Below are 22,521 nucleotides of genomic sequence, written 5' to 3'. Positions count from 1 at the left end.
CAGACGCTTTATTTTATTATTCGTATTACGAAAGAAACTTCCACTTCCTAATTTCGTCATTGTTCACGTCTTATGTACATCTACTACTTTCATAGTAAATTCGATAGCTGTATGCTTCAATCATTGTACTTTCGTGGAACCCTGCCTGTCCTGATTTCCACTACTGTAGTATACGAAATCCCTCGATGATGACGTACCACTCGTATTCAGACATGTTTAAACACCATCAAACTACGCTGCACTTTCCACTGGTAAGTTAACTTCGAAGTAATCCTCCAGGGAGCGTTTAAAATTAGTAGAGTTAGCAATTTTCTCGTCCATGATTAACAACATGTCGATTCTTAACGAAACAGTTTTGAGTACGGGTACTGATAACTCTGCCTGTTCCTCGTCGCCCGCCTTTAATGGCAATGTTGTCTTCACTAGTACAGTCTTTCATTTGGACCTTTACTGTTCACGCACATGTCTTCAGCTTTCACTTCAGAAGCGTTTCTTTTACCGGTCGAAGTGGCGCAATGACGAATCGTAAACTCGTTCGTGCGCGGGAGGATTGGAATTAAAGTATCATGAGTCACGTGGTACGTAAGTCCCTACATAAATTTTACTCGATTCCTGAACCGTACCGTTAACGCCGCCTCCGCTATTTCCTATCTTCCGTCATCGGCCGACTGAGTTTGTGCCCTCCCTCTATCTCGATACCGCAAGTGCATGTAAATTTGGTCATTCTATACAGCTCGCTACCTTCCTTAGTTGTATTAAAGAGATAGTGAAATAAGTCGGTGTCTAGTAGTGATATAGGCATTTCAGAGTAAGTGTAGTAAAATGTATAGAAAACCCAAACGCCTGGGAATCGCTCCTCACACGGTACTGGGATTTTTTTTTTTTTACTTACCGCTTCTTTCACACCTGGAAATTATTCGTTAATGCGAATAACGCCAAGTTGCACGTCTGTTTGGAATCAACGGTAAACCCCAGTTACCCATACAATTTCTAGGGCTGGTCAGTTTCAAAGTCGGAGGAAAGCGAGTGTACACCACGTCCAAAAGGGCCATGCCCAGTGAAGCACTGCCATGTACCTCTACGTTTCACTCTTGAATAGCTCGCGAGAAGAAACGAACACACGATTATTTCAATGCGAGGTTCGATTCCTCCCTATGTACATGGGCGGCGACAAAATATTTTCGCATTCGGAAGAGAAAGTTGGTGATTGCAATTTTATGAAAATATGTCGACGCAACGAAAAACGCCCCTGTTCTTACGACAGCCATTCAAACTCGCGGGTTGTATCCGTAACTCTATCCTATTTCGGCGACCATGCAAGACGAGCTACCTTTCTTTGAAATTCTCCGATGCCCTCCGTCAGTCGTATCTGGTAAGGATCCCATACTGCGCAGCAGTACTCTAGCAGAGGACGGACAAGAGTAGTGCAGACAGTCTCATCAGTGGATTTCTTGCATATTCGAAGCGTTCTGCTAATTTTAGACTTACCCACAACATTCTTGTTCGTCTCAGTTTAAGTTGCTCGTAAGTGTAATCCCTAGGAATTCAGTTACACAGCTTTGATTGGTGTGATCTATCGTGTCGCCGAAATTTAACGGAATGCCTTTACTATTCTTGTGGTAGACCGCAACTGTCGCTTTTCACACCATTTGCGATAGCTCTCGCCTCATCGTTCCGCTGAACCGAACAGCTTTACTGTCTGTTAACACCGCATAACATTAAAGGAGAAAAAGTACGACCAGCGTATTGTCTATACGCGTGAAGTCGAAAATCTTTCCGAACATTATCAGCCTGTTTTAGGTCATGTGGGCGGCTATATTGCTGCTGATTTCTCTATGCTTATCTGCTTTGTTCGATAAACTAACGAAAGAAACGATATTTAGTATGCACTGTATTAACACAAACGAGTTACAACTTATCATGATAACGTTACAGAAAGAATATTTTTTAATAAAACGAAGTATTTCATATTTTCAAGAGTTAGCTCACGAATTAGCAGGATCATACGAACTTCAAACTTCGAAACCCCCCTCCCTACATTCAGTCCTTACTCACAGTGAAGTAGCGTTACAGGACTACCACGGAAGTATGCAGACGTAACAGGGCATAACAGTTAACAAATCATTCAGTGCCACAATTATGAAAATGCAGTTGACGGAAGCAGAAAAAGCACGCCGTAACAAGTGTGTAATTCAGCAAGTCTTTCACCTATCAATCCAAAAGGGCACGGAATCAAGAGAGCGAGACATTTTATGGAGCGGAAGTTGTCTTAGGATTTCTTCACTGAAAGCCGATCTGCCTGCTAGTGGCTTTTACAGCAGAGGTGAAAACCTTGTCTCTAGTGTCACTAGAACCGAAAAATAACACTTTCTTCTGTGTGAAGGTCGAACATTTCACCGCTAAGTTCACATACAACTGTGTCAAACAGCACTCACTTGTTCCAATGATGGCCAAGAAAGAGAACCAGTAACGTAAATGGCAAGGCAGGCCGCAGTTTGTATTGGAACGAGCTTCCTGGACTCAAACCATAAATTCGCAACCTTTGTCATATTTAATCTAAATGACAGTGTCCAGTGAATTTACCAGGTTAATGTTTTGAGCCATACCAGGAAGTAAATCGATGGTAACGTAGTTGCCCAAAGTATTCTACAGTACTGCGAAGTCTTCATAAGACTAGTGACAGGCAGAATAGACTCATTACTGTCGCTACTTTTTGTTCCTTGTTGCACATTCTTATCACAACTATTTCTCCTTTCATGTTATCAGAATCTGGACTCTTTCACTGCAATGATTCACCTGTTTAATTACCTTCGAAGCTTTTGAGTACTACTTTTCTGGCCATTGCGAAAAAGTCCCTTGTACAGTTTGTTGAAATGTTGTTACGTATAACGTTGATAGCGTCTGGTGGTGATAAAAAAAGCAAATCGCTTCCAGTGAATATTTTTTCAGTTTACAGTTTCCATAAGGCACAGAAGCAAAAATACCTACGGCAGCAACAAAAGAGGACGAACCCTGAAATAATTTTCCCTGCTCATTATTTATTATGATAGAGTTGCTGTCAGCGCATCTGGATGTTTCTCGTAATTACGCTTTAGAGCCATATCATAGTTACAAAAATGAGAAAGAAGCTCATTGACCTATATTATTTCTGCTTCCAGTCAGTGCAATGGCAGCCGGCAACGCCGTTTGTTTGAAGGGCGAACTTTCTCCATATCAGCCTGTCGTTAGTCTTAGTCTTCTGAAGAATGGAAACATTGTAGAATACTTCTGGCAGTTGTGACCGTCGATTTACTTCCTCGTTTGGCTCCGAATATTACTCTGGTAAATTGCACTCGATATTTCTCGTCACTTACATTATTAAATCTGAATTTTTCTCATTTCATGACAGAGGTAGGAAAATGGTGGTTTAGAGCCCAGGAAGCTCGTTCCAACAAACTGGAGCTTGCTTCGTCAGTTACGCGCGCGTCTTGGCCATCATTGTGACAAAAAGTGAGCCGTGTTTGACGCAGTTGTATGCTAGCTTAGCGGTCAAGTGTTCGCCCTTCAAGCAGAAGAATGCGTTATTTTTCGCTTCTAATGACAGTGGAGACAAGATTTTTACCTCTACTTTAAAAAGCCACTAGTAGGCAGACTGGCTTTCAGTGAAGAAATCTAAGACAACTTGTGCTCCATAAGTTTTGTCGCTATCTTGGTTCTGTACTCTGTAGATATAGAGGTGTTACGTCTGCATACTTCCGTGGTGGTTCTGTAACGCTACTTCATTGTGACCATAGACTGAATACAGAGATCGTTTCGAAGTTGAAAGTTCGTGTTACCCTGCTAATTCGTGTGCTAACTCTTGACAATATGAAATACTTCGTTTTAATGAAAAAATACTCCTTTGGTAACGTTTTAATGATAAGTTTTAACTCGTTTGTATTAGTACAGTGAATTCTAAATAGCGTGTTTTCGTTAATTTATTGAACACAGAAGATAAACATATGAGGTAAATAAATTAGTAATAACATAGTTGCCCACGTGACCTGAAACCGTCAGATAATGTTAGGAAAGATTTTAGATTTAGATTAATATGCTGGTAGTACCTGTCCTCCTCGCATGTTACACTGTGCTACCAGATAGCAATGCTGTGTAGTTGAGCAGAACGATGAGGCGAGGGTCTCACAAATTCTGTCACTGACTGTACCGCAACCGATACTGAAAAGGAATAAAAAATTCAAAGGACTTTCTTTTCGGCACGTCCTCGCAGGTTACATATTTTGTGTGTGAATGTAAGAAGTCCACATCCTGGAGACCTGCTTCAATAAACAAGTTTTCAGATTTGTCTGTTCTTAAAACTTAACTAAAACTATGAACTTCGGTAAGACACTTTCACGTCGAACGAGACGTCTCTCAACTACTTGAAATCAGAAAACGTTGACAGTTTCTAAAACTTACTGCCCAATGATTGAGCAGACATTCAGTAACATTTATGTACAGTGTAGTCAAAGTATGCACTAATTTTTTTGTTAATGCTGTGTAATTGTATGTTCTTACGGAAAAATTTATGTATTGTCCTATTTGTGTTTCAGGAAAACGATGATGCGTTCTTGAAAATAAATCCGTATGGCTTAAAAGGAGCTACTGTTTTCAAGAGAGCTGTGTTCCACAGATTTTGAATTAACCCGAAGGATTGTGCTCAGGTATGAGAAAAATTGTAATTCATTTATGAAGCTCATTTGACGTTTGCATATGAAGAACTGATTAATAAAGAACACAATATAAGCATTAAAAACCGCAAATTTATAGGAAACGCCCCGGAGAAAATTAGAAGTAAGGGAGAAATCGTTATACAGTTTTAACTGTTCTTGAATAGTTACATGCCATTATTGTTTTTGCATCTTTAACCTTTTGGATTCCAGTAATATGAAAGAGAACATGATTTAAAACTTTTCTCGTGCTTAGGCTGTACCATTGCAGTAAACAACGAATATAAAATCGTCAAAAAGTAAACTCGTTTTAAGGAGGTGGAAGGGAGGAAGGGATAACATCAGCAAAGAACTTCACTCAAGAGAGAAGTGGATATACATGTAGTAAAACTAACTAATTGCCTATAAACAAGTTAACGAGAACAATAAAATCAGTCATAAAAGGAAAAAGTATTGAAGAATAGCTCGAAGAGTATTACATGTAGCAGGTGATCGAAAAACAGAGTAAAAATATTGACAGTTGTTACAGGAAACAAGCTAAATTAAATGTCCAGGTATAAAGAGCTTTCTCATTGTAGGGAAAATCTAAATAGAATATGAGTGTATAGACAATCACAATGAAAAAATAAATAAATACAGGAAAAATGGAGGAATAGAATGGAAGTCAGTGTGGGAACAAATTGAAAAAATGAGGCTTACGTGACGTTTCGAAGAGGGATAATCGAAGTTAGAGTATATATAGTGCTGAAGAATCGAAGATTTCGTATTCTTCACCATCTGGATTTGTGTATTTATTACTCCAGACATCTGTTTCCTTATACTTCTAGGTATTTAATACGGTTCAACTTCTAATGACTGATCGTCATTCTGATAATGTAACGTGTGTAAAAATACGAACACACTCAAGATATTTGGACTATAGTTGTCCAAAAGAAGTAATAAATCTACAGAGCTATAAGTCATATCCCCCATGGTCACGCCTCCAAGAGCCTAGATAATTTCAACATACGGTGCCATCGAATCCACTGAGTTTTGAATGTGTCGGTGATCAATAGCATAACACAGCTTCGTTTTAGGGTTTTATCTAAGTTGTATTGGCTGTTGGAAGAGTATAACAAGCGAGTCGCCCACCAGTGAAATTAATGTTCAATAGACAGACCGAAGAAAGTGAGCGTCGCGCAGAATAATAGAACTGAACTTCTTAAGAAGAAACACTCCAATAAATTGTTACGCGTAAATAAAACGTTCATTCGAAGAAACATTTCCGGGATTAAGAACATCTAAAATTCTAAATGGTATTCTGGTATAATATCTATGCAGCTGTGCACCTAGTAAGCAGTTCTTTTTTCGTATATGAAGCTCATTCTTTTCATATTAAGATATATACAATCTCCCTGCCTCAGCCTGAAGATGCTCTTAGGCCGAAACTAAGTGACTGAAGCGTTCTCATTGCTCTATTTCTACGGAGTCGCAGAGTTCTTAGGTTGTCGTGAATGAAATGATCAATGTTGTTTGCAACGTGTCGAGCGGCAACCCCTATTAGAATACGGCTCCAAGAATGCATTAAGAGTAACACTACACATTCTAACTGTAAAACTTCTTCGATACGGATTTAGTGGTAGCTGTCCAGAAGAACCTTCATTAGGAGTAGCCAATATTGGCCATTATACCAACTAGCGATGAAGGCTTACGTTCCATATTTCAGTGGATGGAGCACTTCAATATGGTGTCCCATTTTTAAAATGTTTCAGTGGAGTAATGCTATTACTGCAGTCTGTCAGGGAAAGACTACTGTTAATACTTTCTACGATTGTGACAAATGTGCTGCAGCAGCATGAATCTTTACTTCTTCGTTAGTAGGTAGCCTGTGCCTAGGAAGGTGTGTCGTTGAACTGTGGAGCCATACCGCACAATTGACAGTGCTTCAGTCAACAACAAAAAATTTGTTGTCTAGCATGTGGAGTATGTTCATGCAGGTTCCGCAACTGCAGTATTGATTTTGAATAAAAAAGCCAGCTCTGTTTCCATATTTTATTTTAAAAATCGCTCCCGGTTTCGGCCTCAAAAGCCATTATCCAGTGACACCTAAATAGTGTCGAAAACCGAACTATAATGTAATTCAGAGAGGGAATAATGTTCCAGTGTGCATCACAAACAGCAAGCGTAATACATAACTGTTGCGAGACATTTCTTTCACAAATTTCATAAAAGCATAATAAAAATATCTAATAAGTCGTCTATTACTAAAAAACAGAAATACGTAACATAAACTAAGTAATGTTGAAAAACTAGTGGAAACAGGAAAGGATATCTTAAGCATTAAAGCACCAAGACTGTCCGTTGACTATTTGTTCTTCAGTATTATTTAATATGGTACATATTTCTGTAATTTTTTGATTAGAGAATAATTTTTGATTATGCGGCTTTTGTCAAGTTTATAAAAAAAGCTTTTATGCAACATTTATGTATATACTTACCGTTGATGATGCATATTGCTACATTCCTCTCTATTTCAGTAATTCCATTACTCGTCATTTTTCAATACTATGTAGATCCTACTGGATAATGGCCTTCGGAATCGAAACCAGTCGTGGTTTTCAAAACAAACAGGAAAGTGCAACTGGTGCTGGCATTTTATTCAGGAAAAAACTCTAGGTCCCATCGCTGCCACGTGTCAGAAGTTCAACTTCGCGACTCCTCCACTCCCGCAAGGCAAGTTTTTATTTCTGCTAAGTGTCTTGGAACCACATATTCTACACAACCGTACGAGAAGCAATTTGGCGACACCTTCTCGTCATGAACTCAGGTTTTCAACTCCCGAGCGCAATATCTTGTTAGTAAGGTCCTTTGATGTTGGTAAGGCATATGTGATCTCATATCTAATTATTGGTAGTGGCACAGAGTAATATATGTCAAATGGAAAAAAAATGAAAGGGGTCCAGTAATATTCTAGGCTGCAATGTAATATATCGTGACAAATGAAAAGTTTACCAGAATCCAACCCGGATCTGCTGCATTAAACTAGTCCAGCATGGGACGTGTTCCTCACCGCGAAGCACGCCAGACGTGGTGTCCTTGAAATGATCTGTTGCATCTCACGGAACGTGTTCCTAATCGTGATTTGTGACCGCAGCGCTCGCTAGTGGCAGTTCTCGGCTATACTTGGCGCGCAAATCTGAGTTTCTATACGAAAGCAGACACGCGTACAATAGCTGCGTTAAATCTTTTAGCGATTGTCGAAGATGAGTGGAGAAGAACGTTTGGACTCGACGGCTTGAACAGCGAACTGCGGCCCGACGAACGCTGCATAGTGCTGTAACAACTATCAGAGATACGTACTAGTACAAATTGATTGTAAAGTCAATCGAATTTCCTTGCATGTATAATATCGATACTCGCGATGTTGTATTTATTACCATCACTCTGAAGTAGCCGGCCGCTGCGGCCGAGCGATTCTAGGGGCTACAATCTGGAACCGCGCGACCGCTGCGGTCGCAGGTTCGAATCCTGCCTCGGGCATGGATGTGTGTGATGTCCTTAGGTTAGTTAGGTTTAATTAGTTCTAAGTTCTAGGGGACTGATGACCTCAGATGTAAAGTCCCATAGTGCTCAGAGCTCCTGCTTACATGGCAGGCGGTCTGTCCATTTGAGCCACCGAGGGCTCAGAGGATGGCGCGACTGCAGGAACTTATCCCTTGGACGCTTCCCGTGAGACCCACATTCCCAACTGTCCACAACCTACATTCGTAATGTTCCTAAAGGATATTTGCCCATTCATTCAATTCTTTCTGAACAGTTATCTTCATATAGTTAAAGGCTACCCGGCCATTGACCTCCTCCTGTGCGAATGCGCACACTTACCCGAACTCTTACGGGGATCGTCACTTTAGTTGGCGCGAGTATTGAGATGGCCATATCACAAAAAAAGTTCCACCTTCCCCTACTCATCTAGGCCAATTCGTCGGCCTGGATACCGTAATTTGTCAGGGTCACCTAAGAGGTTTCCCCAACACTAGTACGGTTATGGTAGCCATCATCATGAGATGGGCTCATCGCTCGTGCTCTGTACATTGGTCAATCAACATTTGCATCCGCAGCAGAAGTTGCAGCAATGAACCAACTCTCAACGTATGAGCACCTTCCATTGTTTAGTTTTGCGGAAATTTTTTACTGGTTTCAGGCAGTTTGTTACAATTTTTGGACAATTTTCTCCCAGTGGCCCAAATACCAACAATAATGCACAGAGGTGCGTTATTTAAACAAATACATACTTGATACATAACTAGTCTATGTAGGAACGTTTCACTGTAAAGTACTCGTCCTTCCACTGTCATTGTGTTAAAACCAGTTATCAGCGCATGATGTCAGTATGAGCAGAGTAGTGGACTTCTAGAAAGAGAGGAAAAAACTCCCCCCAAGTTTAAAACTGTATAGCTCACTGGTGCAGCTTCAAAAAAATCACTCCCATGTATAATAGCAGGATTGAAATAGGAGAGGTATGAACTTCTTTAAAAAAAAAATTATGCGACGAGTACTGCATGTCATAGTCTCTAGTGTCTTGTGCGCCTCTCCTGGCAGCCGGCAGTTAACCGCGCAGCTACCACTGCTGTACCGTGATTCTTTTTTTGGGACTGCTATGGCTTCTCCTCTGATGGACGCTGTGAACCGCACCGTAACTAGCGGCTCATTGCACATGGGTGGCTCGCTGTATAAACAGTAATGTCACCTCACATGCCGGGAACAATAGAGGTCTGTCACCACACAGCCCGCTGTAGGAACAGATACTCGTCCTCCTCCGTGCAGAGGCAGCTGCCACTAGTCTAATTACAAAATTTGAGAAGTTACTTGAGTCTTAGCGATCTACATTCTGCATAACTATCGAATTTAAAGTATCCGAACACCTACTAATGGACATTAATCCGAAGAGTCCACTGATGGAATCACAAGCTGTGTTTAAAAAAGAAAATCGTGACTGGCGAGGTTGGCACATGAGAGCTGGATTTGCGAAGAATTTGCCGTGTTTCTTCTCCAGGTTTTGGAGTGTAATGTTCTCTAGGAATCCTGTCATGATGTAGCAGTAACGTTCCATTTAGACCAGGCTCATTGAAGAATTGCGCCCGGCGGGCTCCCCAGCGCAAGGCAGTGTAGTTCAGCGCCCCGTCCGCGACCGTGTGTCGCTAGTGTCAGCATAGGAGCTGCGGAGCGAGTGAGACCGCACAACACTGCGCTGCGCTGGACTGTCCCGCAGTCAGATCCAACGTAAAGTAACTGAGGAAGCGCACCTCTGTAAAAGAGGTCGATGAGCGGTAAAACAAGCAAACCACATACTGTTTAGGTAAGAACTGGTGTTCGTGTGGCAGAATTACTACGCAAAGCTTTAGAAAACAATCTCCAAAACAAGAATCGAAGAACATCTCAGTTGTTTTCTGACCCACAGGTTCATTCTATTAGTACTGCACATGCACACTCGTCATTATGTACAATAGGCGTCTTCTGAAAAATACAGGGAGAGTCAGAAGTCCTTGGACACCTTCATACGTTGGAAGATTAAAGGGAAAATTGAAATGTGATGATGGGAACATAGATTTGATGTGGGGCCGCAACTTTTGGAGTGAATGTCATTCATGGCCGCCATCTTCAAATCCACCATTTTGGATTCAAGGAAGGGGATGTATAACATATCAAGTAACACTTGCTTGAGCTCTGGAATTTAGTGGTGTAATTTGTTTTTGTCTATCTTGTACAGTTTGCAGGTTATTAATGTTCAGAGTTGGGAAATTACCTTCATACCGACTGCTGCAACACATGTTCTACGTGTTGTCCATCTCGTGCAATGCACAACTGTAGTCACCGCAACCACTCTGACTGCACACGGAGGAGAGTGTATCCTGCAATTTGGTCACAGGCGTGTTGAATGCATTCCTCCAGGTGTCTCAAATCACGGATGCTCTCAGCATACGCTATCTGCTTATGATATCCCCACAGATAAAAATCAAGGGGCGTTAAGTCAGGGGATCTGGGCGGCCACTCCATGGGAACACGGCGACCAATCCACTTCCCTGGCAGTTGTTCCTCCAACCATTCACGGACACCAAAGCCATAGTGTGGAGGGGCTCCATCGTGCTGAAAATAAGATGGGAAAGTGCCGTCAACGTTCATTGTAGAAGGGAACACAAGGTCCTACAGCAGCATCAGATACTGTGGTGCAGTTAAGGTGTTGTAAATAAAAAATGGCCCAATGATGTGGGTGTCCCATATGCCACACCACACCATCACCTTCGCTGGACTATCTTCTCGAATTGGAGCAACCCAGTTCGGATTTGCGTCACTCCAGTATCGACAGTTATGTCGATTAACCTCCCCGTTCAAAGTGAAATACGCCTCGTCGCTGGACAGTGTGCCCTTGGCAAACGAAGGATCCAGTCCGTGTTGTTCAGTAGCCCACAGGCAGAACTCCAACCGGCGATCAGGGTCATCCTCGTTAAGTCGATGTTGCATCTGCAGCTTGTAAGGATGCCACTTATTGGTGTGAAATATCCGGACAACGGAGGTTTGGCTTATTCCACATGCTAGGGCCCAACGACGGGTACTTCGTTTAGGACTTTTCACAAACGACGCAACAACCGCAGTTGGAGTTTCCTCAATGGTGGCAGTCCTTGGTAGCCCACTACGTGTCCTATCGTGAACAGAGCCCGTCTCCCCGAATTTGGTGATCACGTGACCCACATTGCTGTGCGATACCGGTTTTCTGTCTGGGTGCCGTCTGTTGTAGTCAGTTGCTATTGTTCGGTAGCTGCGTTCCCCTGATACAAGGATGATTTCGATCTTCCGTTCACGTGTCAGACACATTTTAGATCACCTGGAACGGAGGGAGACATGAATCGGTATCAAGGTAACTTTGAACATTAATAACTTCTAGACAAAAACAAATCACAACACTCAATTCCAGAGCTCAATTGAGTGTTATTTGATGTGTCATACACCCCCCTTCCCATTTAAAAAAAAAAAAAAAAAAAAAAAAAAAAAAAACAACCCTTGACTCCAAAATGGCGGATTTCAAGATGGCGGCCATGAATGACATTCACTCCAAAAGTTGTGGCCCCACGTCAAACCTATGTTTCCATCATCACATTCCAATTTTCCCTTTAGTCTTCCAACTTATGAAGGTGTCCAAGGACTTTAGACTCGCCCTGTATATCAGTTTCTTAAATGAACTAGTCATAAATATTCTATTTTAGAAATAATTTTATGTAAGGGATATAGTGTGTCGCTCTGTTAGCAGTTACAAGTAAATATTTTTTGTTATACTTCGGGCTACATCTTTTTGTATGCCTTTTCAGAGTTTAGACATGGGATCCTTAGTTTGCTATTTTGTACGTAATAATTTTAACCGACCAAGTTTGAATACTTATTAAAAAAATAGAATTAAGGTTATAAAGCTCTTTAATTCTTACAGTCAACATTGTAAAAGAAGACAATTACGAACGAAGCGCGCGTGCAGCGGCATGGCGAGGCTCGGCCACTGCGACAACATACGAATTCGCCCGGGGCGCTGGCCGCAGGCGATCGCGGGCGCTAGCGCCCCAGGGGCACAGTTTGGACGAGCCTGATTTAGACATTGCTCAACATGTTTCATGTTCTAAATAACGTCTCTATATACCTAGAAATTGGTCCAAATAATGGAATCGTCTCTACAGCAGTGTTCACGTAATGTGGAAAGATAAGGAAAAAAATGGCATTTCATTGCCACAACACTTCGAAGATGCAACAAACGTATGCTAAAAAAGATAGCTTACGTCACGGCTGTTCACTCCCTTCTTGACTGTTGCTGCTCTGTAAGGGATCAACACAGAGTAGGATTCACAGATGGCGTTAAGCGAAAAATTCAAAGACTGGCGGCTCACTTCAATAGAATCATGAAATGGTGAGTGAGCGTCAGTGATATCGTGCAAGACACTGAAAGACCGTATTTTGGCATTTAAGTGTGCACGTCATTATGCAGAACATTTGCTTAAATGTACTAAATTCGTTTTAGCAAATAAAAAATATTAGCTTTGTGTCAGTTCGGCAAATGGATCAGGCAACTTCCTAGTAGATGGAACTCCAATAAGCAGAGGAAATTGACCGTACTAATCTATCGTTTCTTTTCTGTAGTGGTAAATTCCTTCCACAATCGAAATTGGTGGACTGCTAGGACTTGAGAGAGAGAGAGAGAGAGAGAGAGAGAGAGAGAGGGAGAGAGAGAGAGAGAGAGAGAGAGAACCATTATATATATCACAAAAGTTAGTTTGCACTCGATAGCAGCTCCCATACCACGACCAAGGTCAAGAACCTTAGATACACCACTTGCTTCCCCCTTGCTGAAGTTCCAAAATTCAAACGCTACTGAAGTGATCACAAATACAGTGTGTGCCTGCTAAGTGTCATCAGATACGTTTTCTGACGTGTTCTGGTGTATATTTGCAATTTCGTATTTGCTATTATTAGCCAGAGTCTACACAAATAGTCCTCATGGAATCTTTAATGCGATTCACACTGTCGACAGAAAGCGAAGCTTTGTTCCCCGTTGAGAACAAAATTACTTGAAAGCGGAATTTCACCTGGTCATTCAGTAGAGCGGCCCCAAATTAGTCTAGTGCGACATTTCTTCAACCGATATGTATTAATAGCGACATACGAACACGAGGAATAGCCAATATTCCAGCACACCACCGCCCAAGCATAGATACCGACACCCTACATTCCTGCCAGTTAAGTAGCAAATGATGTGTTACAGATTTCACCCATTCAGTTGACAATATATCCTCCCGTCGACATTGTATCATGTGGGAACTTGAGTTATTAACAATTATACAGTGCTTAGAATAGTATCCACACAACAGATTTCGACTAAGGTAGAGTATATCTCATCCCACAAGGGCAGTGCCCATGCACAAGGCGGTAGATGTAATTAAAGTAGATACCCATTGGACATTTACTGTACCTAAAACACGTAGAAGAAAAGAATTACATATACAGTGTGTTCCCGTAAGAGCGTGCAAAAATTTAACGGAACATAGAGAATGCTCCACTGAACAATCTGAGGTAGGGAACCTGGGGTCGGAGAAGCCAGCGCCGGCCGCGGTAGCCGTGCGGTTCTGGCGCTGCAGTCTGGAACCGCGGGACTGCTACGGTCGCAGGTTCGAACCCTGCCTCGGGAATGGATGTGTGTGATGTCCTTAGGTTAGTTAGGTTTAAGTAGTTCTAAGTTCTAGGGGACTTATGACCTAAGATGTTGAGTCCCATAGTGCTCAGAGCCATTTTTTTTTTTTTTTTTTTTGGAGAAGCCAGCGTAGAGAGATGTAGAAGTGAACTTGGCTGCCGCTTTGTCTAACATCACTGTTTTCCAACTTATTTAAAACTACCATGTGCACAAGTTTCCACTTACTGTGATGTTTATTTACATGTACGATCTTTATTTCCTGCAAGAAAACAAGGAGAACGAGCTTCATTACTAGGACATCAGGGTCGGCCGTTATGGCCGAGCGGTTCTAGGCGCTTCAGCCTGGAACCGCGCGACAGCTACGGTCGCAGGTTAGAATCCTGCTTCGGGCATGGATGTGTGTGATGTCCTTAGGTTAGTTAGGTTTAAGTAGTTCTGGGGGACTGATGACCTCAGATGTAAAGTCCCATAGTGCTCAGAGCCATTTGAACCATTTGAAGGACATCAGGATGCTGGTTTCGTTAACTTCACTTGTACATGAGGTGCCTCTGTTGTATCGTATTTACATTGTCCCATGACTGAACGTACTACCAGTCAACGACAGACCAATCAATTATTCAGTGCTATTCAGAGATGTACAATACATAAGGAGCAATATCGGTACAATTTTTCAGGACTGACTGACATGAATCTTGTGTAAGGGGAAGCACGTTGCAACGCTGTCGCTGATGAAAGGCTGTACAGGGAACGATTTCCTAACAGGCACCATCCGTCACGACGAGTGTGTTTCTCTCGATCGACGAATGCGTGAGACTGGTTCATTGGAAAGAGGAAACGAGGGACGTGGCAACTTGAGGAACCACGCACATACCAGATTTTGAAGAGGCGGTGCTGGAACGCATTGCAGCGGACTCTAAAACAAGTACTCCTCGTATTGCACGTGAAATGGGCGTTGGAGATAATTGCGCGAGACGAGTAGTCCACGAACAACAATTACACCATATCTCCCACAGCGAGTCCGTGCAATACTTGCGACTGACGTTGCACCAAGGGTTGCATTCTGTCCGCGGTTGCTCCAACAACGGATTGATCACCAGATTTCCTCTGAATCGTGCTGTTTACTAACAAGGCTTCATTTGATCGTGATGGTATTTCGAACAGCAGGAATATCTAAGTGTGGAACGAGGAAAACCCTCACACTGTCGTATAGTCACACCATAAAGTACGTTTCGCTGTGAATATCTGGGCCGGCATTGTAGGCAACAATCTCATTGGGCCACATCTTCTACCTGGCCGTCTGAATGGCCACCTGTACTTTAGGTTCGTGCAAAAAGTTCTGAGTTGCTGGAGAACGTACCGGTCACTTTCCGTCTGACGTGGACATAACATGACAGCGCACCGCCTCACCTCAGTGTGGATGTCCGCAACCATCTGAATGCTTCACTTCCTGGTCGCTGGATTGGAAGAGGTGGTTCTGTTCCATGGCCTGCGAGGTCACCTGACCCGAATCCCCTACATTATTTCCTATGGGGAGATCTAAAGTCACTAGTGTATGAGACCCCAGTTGATACGGAATTGGAATTAATAGCCAGAATGGTAGCTGCCGGTGATGAGATTCTAAACACACCAGGGAAATTTGTCAAGGTGCGTCAGAATCTTGTTGGCCGATGTTGTGCTTGCATTGAATTTGATGGCCGTCAGTTTCAGCTCATTTTGTGTGGTATAGTACAAATGGTAAGTTCATTTTGTCAGTGATGGTATTCGCAATTAATTGTAACTAATACAATTAAAAAGTACATATTACTGTGATTTTATTCAAGCTGGTTTCTCCGACCCCCAGGTTCCCTATCTCAGATTGTCAGTGATGAATCCTCTATGTCCTGTTAAATTTTTGCGTGTTCTTACGGGAACAACCTGTATAAATTCAGGCATCCTCCCATCGGACATCAAAACGTACATGGACAAGGAGCTGGTGATGTCACAGCGTGGAATTCCACGTTCAACTACATTGCGAAGTGTGAAATGAACAGCCCGGCGTGTCAGGTACACGCCTTGTGGATAGGAACGTGGCCAATGAGATGGGGCATTTTTTTACCTCACAAGCAGACCTGAGAGACGCCATACTGTATGGAATTCACCGTGTACTTGGCGACTTTTATATAGCACGTGGTATGGCTATAAGCTGTTAAAAAGCCTCGGCACATTCTCTCGAAAACGCGTCAAGGTACGATTTGTTATAATGCAGTGACAGGAAACCATACATCGGTAGTCGAAGGCTTCCCACATTTAATGCTTTTAGTGTTGTAACCTGTGTTCTCTGAAAGTATACCGCTCTAGTGCCGCGGCACAATAATCCATCAAAATCGCTCCGGTTTTTTTTTTCTTGTAAATTTTGTGTCAAATATCAAATTATGAAATTTGAAAATAGAACTGTCAGTGTCATCGATATAACTGAGGTGCTGTAGCCATGATGCTGTAATGTAGTTAGTAGAATCATGAACTATAGAGTGTTGGCAGATTCACGTGTAGTTACTTAGAATTTTTTTTCTGTCCTTTTGTTTACGCAAAGATTCTGGGTCTTTCTTATTAATTTCATAGCAGTGTTATCTACAGTGCTATAAATAATGTATTCGCTGCAATTCTCGTTGCATAGGCCAACGACTGGAATGTTTACCTATGGACCAGAGATCTTACCGTGACTATTGGTCTAGGTCAGAAAGCAAACATACATTATACACTGGAGGTTTTTGATGTTACGAAACTTTGTATGAGATATATGTCCACCTACCTCGTCGTTTTATGGACTGCCCCATGTTCGTATCTTGCCAGCTAATATCTTCCTCCGTGATGGCGAACAGCTTTGAAAAATCTCCTATTGCATTCGAATGAAATTACGGAACGAATCCCAGTCTTGAAATCTCTCTGAAGTACGCTACTTCAGAGTAATGGTAGTAAATAAAACATCGCGAGTATGGACATTATACTTCAACGATGGTCAATTTAAAACCGAAAATGGCAAGGAGATTCGATTGAGTTTATAAATAATTAGTACTAGTATGTATCAGATCTTTGTACAGCACTATGTAGCGTTCGTCGGGCAGCAGTTCGCTGTTCAAGCGGTCGAGTCCAAAACGTTCTTCTCCACTCTTCTTCGATAATCGCTAAAAGATTTAACGCAGCTATTGTACGCGCGTCTGCTTTCGTATAGAAACTCAGATTTGCGCGCCAAGTATAGCCGAGAACTGCCACTAGCGACCGCTGCGATCACAAATCACGATTAGGAACACGTTCCGTGAGATGTAACAGATCATTTCAAGAACACCACGTCTGACGTTCCTCACAATGAGAAACACGCCCCATTTGAGGACGGCTTTAGGTGTAACTGACACTGCACAGCCTTCCCAGAATTCCTATTACATGTAATCTATGGAAATTAAGAAATAATCTTATGTGCCTGTTGTAACACTGTATGCCAGGCGAACGAACGATACTAGCAAATCGGCCGAACAAAAGTTTTGTAACCCACTGCATCTTACGTTTATGAATTAAATTTCCCTAAAATGTCTGTCCAGCGTCTATTTTCGCTTTATGTGATTATTTCACTGTAGGTCGCTGCTTATGGTCACTGTTAGATATTTTACGGTAGTTACTGTTTCCACCAATAGAGTAATTGTACAGTAAAGGATTACTCATTTTGTGTCTGCTCATTGTTACATTTATTTACATCCAGTCTGTGTACCAATCTTCGAACCTCAGCAATTTACTGCAGCCTCCCAGCACTGCTGTCTTCCTATAGACAGCTGCATCATTTACGAGCAGCCTGCGCGTATTATGATAAGCGACCTAAATATGCTTTGTGAATATACTGTTGCTCCCCACCCAAAAACACCTACCTGGAGAGGAAATTTAGCGGTTTATATGCATTGAAGTGTCGCTTACATCTTAGCTCCACAGGTAAATTACACCCTTGCATAGTCAAGCAAAACATACTGAAAACGCTTATCAGCCACGTTTTTTTATGGTGATCCCACACAGGAGTGTAGCGTGTTCTGCTCTCTTCTTGGAGAAACACACCCATACCTAATCCACGTTTGCATTCCCTAATGTGGAGTCATCTTCCTCTTACACACAGAGCCTACATTATAGCTCCACAGCTTCTCCCACAAACTCAGATTGCTTACCGTGTGTGTTGACCTACGTAAGCATCTGTAAATCACTGTTACATGTGGGTGTAGGCAAGGAATGAAGGTTGTTATGCTACGGATGGTAACGGAATCTTTTTCTGTGCAGTGAATCCCAATTCACCATAGTTAGCTTAGGAGAGATTAAAAGTTGCATCTGGTGTGTCAATCTCACATTGCAAAGCATTTGTTAACTAATGATACGGAACTGTGTACTACAGGTTAGTTCTTTGTAGGGAGTACGAAGACTATGGTTTAATCATAGCCATCGTTTTAAGAGTTGACCTATGTCTCAATATAAAATATTGATGTGCGATGTCTCACTTCGACAAGAAAGGCTACATACTTTAGACGTACGCAATTGGTCAGAAACTGTCCGATAAGCTTGTAAGGGTATTGCAAGGTATGTTGCGCTGAGAAATTGCCAAGAAAAAAAAATCCATTACGTTGCGCCATTTGCGAGTTAATTTTCTTTGAAGTTGGCCAATCAGGCCGCTGCGCACGCAAATTCAACCGGCCTGAGATACAATTAGTGTCTGTTGTTGCGCCCCCCCCCCCCCCCCCCCCCCGCCCCCAAAGTGTAGATGATAGCACACGAGACGGCTCCGATTCGATCCTTACTACCGTCACATGTCCAATTTTTGTATCGCTTTCTTGTTTGGTCTTAATTCTTCTGGCGACAGCGTCTCTGGCGGGCGGTTAAGTTTGCACGCACAGTGGGGTGACTAATTTCAATGCTTATCAACTCATGAACGGCGCAACGTATCGAAGTTTTCAATAAGTTACTTCTCAGCGAAGCCTACCCTGAAACATCCTTCTAGGCTTTCCAGACTATTTCTGACCACACTGTATAATCATACAGCATTTTCTGCTAACTCTGCCCTAGTACTTCTGACTATACATCCCTAATGAAATGTAAACTGTACAGAACAGTCGGAAGTCTACTTACCATCAATGTCTCCTCATGTTCAAAGTATCACGGAAATTAAAATGTGTGACAGTAGTTTGAAGATGTAATAAATGTGCTAATGTGTTAAAATGAAGGTTAGCGTCATTCAACGAAATTAAATTACTAGTGAAAATTATCGTTTTACCCAACTGCACCTCAGTTATTCGGTAGTTAGAGCGGTAAACCGTCGAATTTTATAAGACGATGTCTTGTTTCTGGAAACATCCCCCAGACCGTGGCTAAGCCATGCCTCTGCAATATCCTTTCTTATAGGCGTGCTTGTCCTGCAAGGTTCGCAGAAGAGCTTCTGTGAAGTTTGGAACGTAGGGGACGAGGTACTGGCAGAATTGAAGCTGTGAGGACGGGTCGTGAGTTGTGCTTGGGTAGCTCAGATGGTAAAGCACTTGCCTGCGAAAGGCAAAGGTCCCGAGTTCGAGTCTCGGTCCGGCACACAGTTTTAATCAGCCAGGAAGTTTCTATGTCCATAGACCGCTGGTTCGAATCTAACCGGAAAGAACCTTGTAACTTATTTGTAAAACGGCTCGACAATCCTCATATACGAAAACCAAATCACAGTTACAAAACTTCACCACACCGATCAGAAACAGAATATTATTGTTTTTTCCTTGCTGTTTACATGCGCTTACATTTGCAATCGTTGTTCACACAAGTCACGTTAAAAAAGATATTTTCTAGTTAACTTGACCACACACTTTTTACTTTATTAGAAACAATATTTTTATCTTAGTACGGTCTACATAGTACTTCTTGGTTAAACTTTTGCAGTTTCATCATCTTACATAAGATGAAGTAAGTCTGTTTCAGACGCTAACGTTAGTTTACACTCACAAACATCACAGCCCTTACGCGTTCGTGTCACCTGCATGTTGTACACGCTTTACACCTCTCCGTATATCATCATCTTCCTACACCTTGTGTACTGTAGGCGTATGGTGATACCTTCACTACAAGCAATGCTTTCCAAGAAAGTGAATTGTTTGTTCGCAAAGTAAAGGTATTTGTCCGTTTCTCAGACGGAGACTAATGTGAAGTTACATATAATACATCCCACAATCGAAACCACTGCTACAATCAGTTCTCGCTAATGCTATTTTCGTATTTAGTGTGAAACTTTAAAAAACACTTAGGCTTTCCAGGATTCGAACATCTGCCCTCTTCAACGGCAGACGAATGCGATATCCGATGCGCCACGGAACACCTGGCAGAGGCAGTATCTCTGCCGAGTGCCTTCTACACAGGAAATCAGTACTAAGTTTTGCCAAGAAAATTTTGCGCTTTAGGTCGTTGCTCATGTCTAATAGTCGACAATCTAGTTATAATATAGTGACCCATTTGCGAAATTTCTACAATTCCTTAGTTTTGAGCGAGCTTAATGATGTCGCTGGGAGCAGGGAAAAGAGTGTTGGTCGTTGCGCAGCCGCTCTAAATGGGTGAAGGATAAACGCATCATCTTCCACAAGGCTTACACTATCAGTGTTCACAAAATTCCCTTCTATTGTTACTTAAAAGCTGTAATTGCGTTTTCCATCACTAAATAGCTAAACTGTTTCTAGTAAAAGTCCGTAAAAATCTCATAACCTCGGCTAACGCTCCTGTAGTAAAAGTATAGCTTTGTCTTAATATACTCCTATCCTGTGAAGTCACGAGAGCATCACCCAGTAACAGAACGTTTTCGATCAGGCCACCGAATTAAAAATTACAGTATTTTGTCAGAATATTGACCGTAAATGCTATTTAAATGTTATAATAAATAATAACAACAATTATCTGAACCGTATTTTCAACATAAGAAAACAGCCAATTGAAGTACCACTCCTAAGAAACAGTGTAACTTTCATGTAGCAACCATGTACGTCGTACATCACAACTTCGGTCTCAAAAAGGATTGTTTGATTGAGAATGCTGTTTATGCATTTATCCACCAAATACACTGTGCCGATCATAATACCGTTAAATTTTGTGGAATGAATGGCGTTGCCGGCCTGGGTGGCCGAGCGGTTCTAGGCGCTACAGTCTGGAACCGCGCGACCGCTACGGTCGCAGGTTCGAATACTGCCTCGGGCATGGATGTGTGTGATGTCCTTAGTGTAGTTAGGTTTAAGTAGTTCTAAGTTCTAGGGGGCTGATGACCTCAGAAGTTAAGTCCCATAGTGCTTAGAACCATTTTTTGAATGGCGTTACAAACAGTTGGTGCTCAGTAAAATCTGAAAATGGAAAGTACAGATAATTTCACTGAATGACAAAATCACTGACGGATTTTGCAGGTGACTATTTGGTTGGATCGTTTGAGAAATCGTCAGGCAATTTATTTATAATCGTCAAAGAATTAAGTGCTTGTCTGCAAATGGTATGATCATTTCCCTTCTGTATAACAAATTCACTATCAGTGATTAATGTAGGATATAAACACGAGTCAACGAACGGTACCAAGTGGTTAGGCGTACACACAAATGAAAGTGGTAAATGTGGACGGGAAGAAACACAGTATTGAGCTTCTCAAATAGCAAAGTTAGCTAAATTCTAAATAATTGCTAGATTCTGAAAACAAACATTTGCATCTACATTAATTCAGTAATTAAATCTGGCTTAGTTTTTCTGGTGTAACATATCTCACATCAAATGCGCAGAAGCGACCAAGGAGAATGTGTGCTCATGCTACCATAATTTTACCAACATTACAATTGAGAATTTCAGTTCATCCACAAATTTGATAGGATGGTGTTTCGGAGGAAATGTTCCCTCATAAAGCTAACTTCATTTTATATATTGTCACGTAAATAGTGCTTAGTGTCAACATTGCTACAAATAATTGACTGGATTGTATGAAAACGTTGGTATTACTGTGTGCGTTACCATTACGTTTTTCACGTGTTCAAAGTTCGGCAATGTTTCGAAGAGACTGTTTCGGTTTGATAGCTTGCTGAGCTTCGTTAGATCTCATCGCTTCTGGATTGTGATTACTACTTTACCAGTAACTGCGCAGTTGATTAGTGCATATAGCAAAAAAGTTATGGTGTATAACAATAAGTTAGGCATAATAGATACGTGTGAAATATTCTAATAAATTTTATTCGTTTCTGTGGTTCTTTCGACTAATCCTAAAGGGGTCATGATGAACTGAATCAATCATCAAATCCACATGTTTCCATAGGAATTCGTGATACAGGGTGCGACGATCTTCGATGAGATAATGAAGTGTTCGCCACGATCTTGCCCTATCCGATGACGTCGGTGCAGAAAGATGTTTTTTTTGCTTTGGAAAGAGTTTTTTATTCGCAAGAAATTTTATGAAGTAGGAAAGACTTTCCGCCTTCGCGAAAGAGGTGTAGTGATGGAGATAAGTCTTCAGTTAGCGGTTGATTGACAAATTCTCATCACCAAAAGACAGAAGGGCAAAACTCCCGTGTAAGTGTAGTTGTTACATAATTTGCCTTTTTCTGCACTACACTAAAGTTTCAAGAGGAAGACAGTTCATGATTTAAT

At 41.7% G+C, this 22,521-nt stretch overlaps 1 protein-coding gene across 4 annotated transcripts in view; it reads left to right on the top strand.

Moving 5' to 3' along the window:
- Positions 1–22,521, top strand: part of LOC124555120 (plasma membrane calcium-transporting ATPase 2) — a 370,405-nt gene that overhangs the window by 218,515 nt on the left and 129,369 nt on the right. For all 4 annotated transcript variants that reach the window (XR_006968519.1, XM_047128924.1, XM_047128923.1 and 1 more), the window contains exon 4: positions 4,569–4,679. The gene's annotated coding sequence lies outside the window, so the exon portion shown is untranslated. The remainder of the gene's footprint in view (positions 1–4,568; positions 4,680–22,521) is intronic.

This window comes from Schistocerca americana, chromosome X (assembly GCF_021461395.2).
Source record: "Schistocerca americana isolate TAMUIC-IGC-003095 chromosome X, iqSchAmer2.1, whole genome shotgun sequence".
In the NCBI taxonomy this organism is placed as follows: Eukaryota; Metazoa; Arthropoda; class Insecta; order Orthoptera; family Acrididae; genus Schistocerca; species Schistocerca americana.
This window is presented reverse-complemented; position numbering and strand designations above follow the sequence as displayed.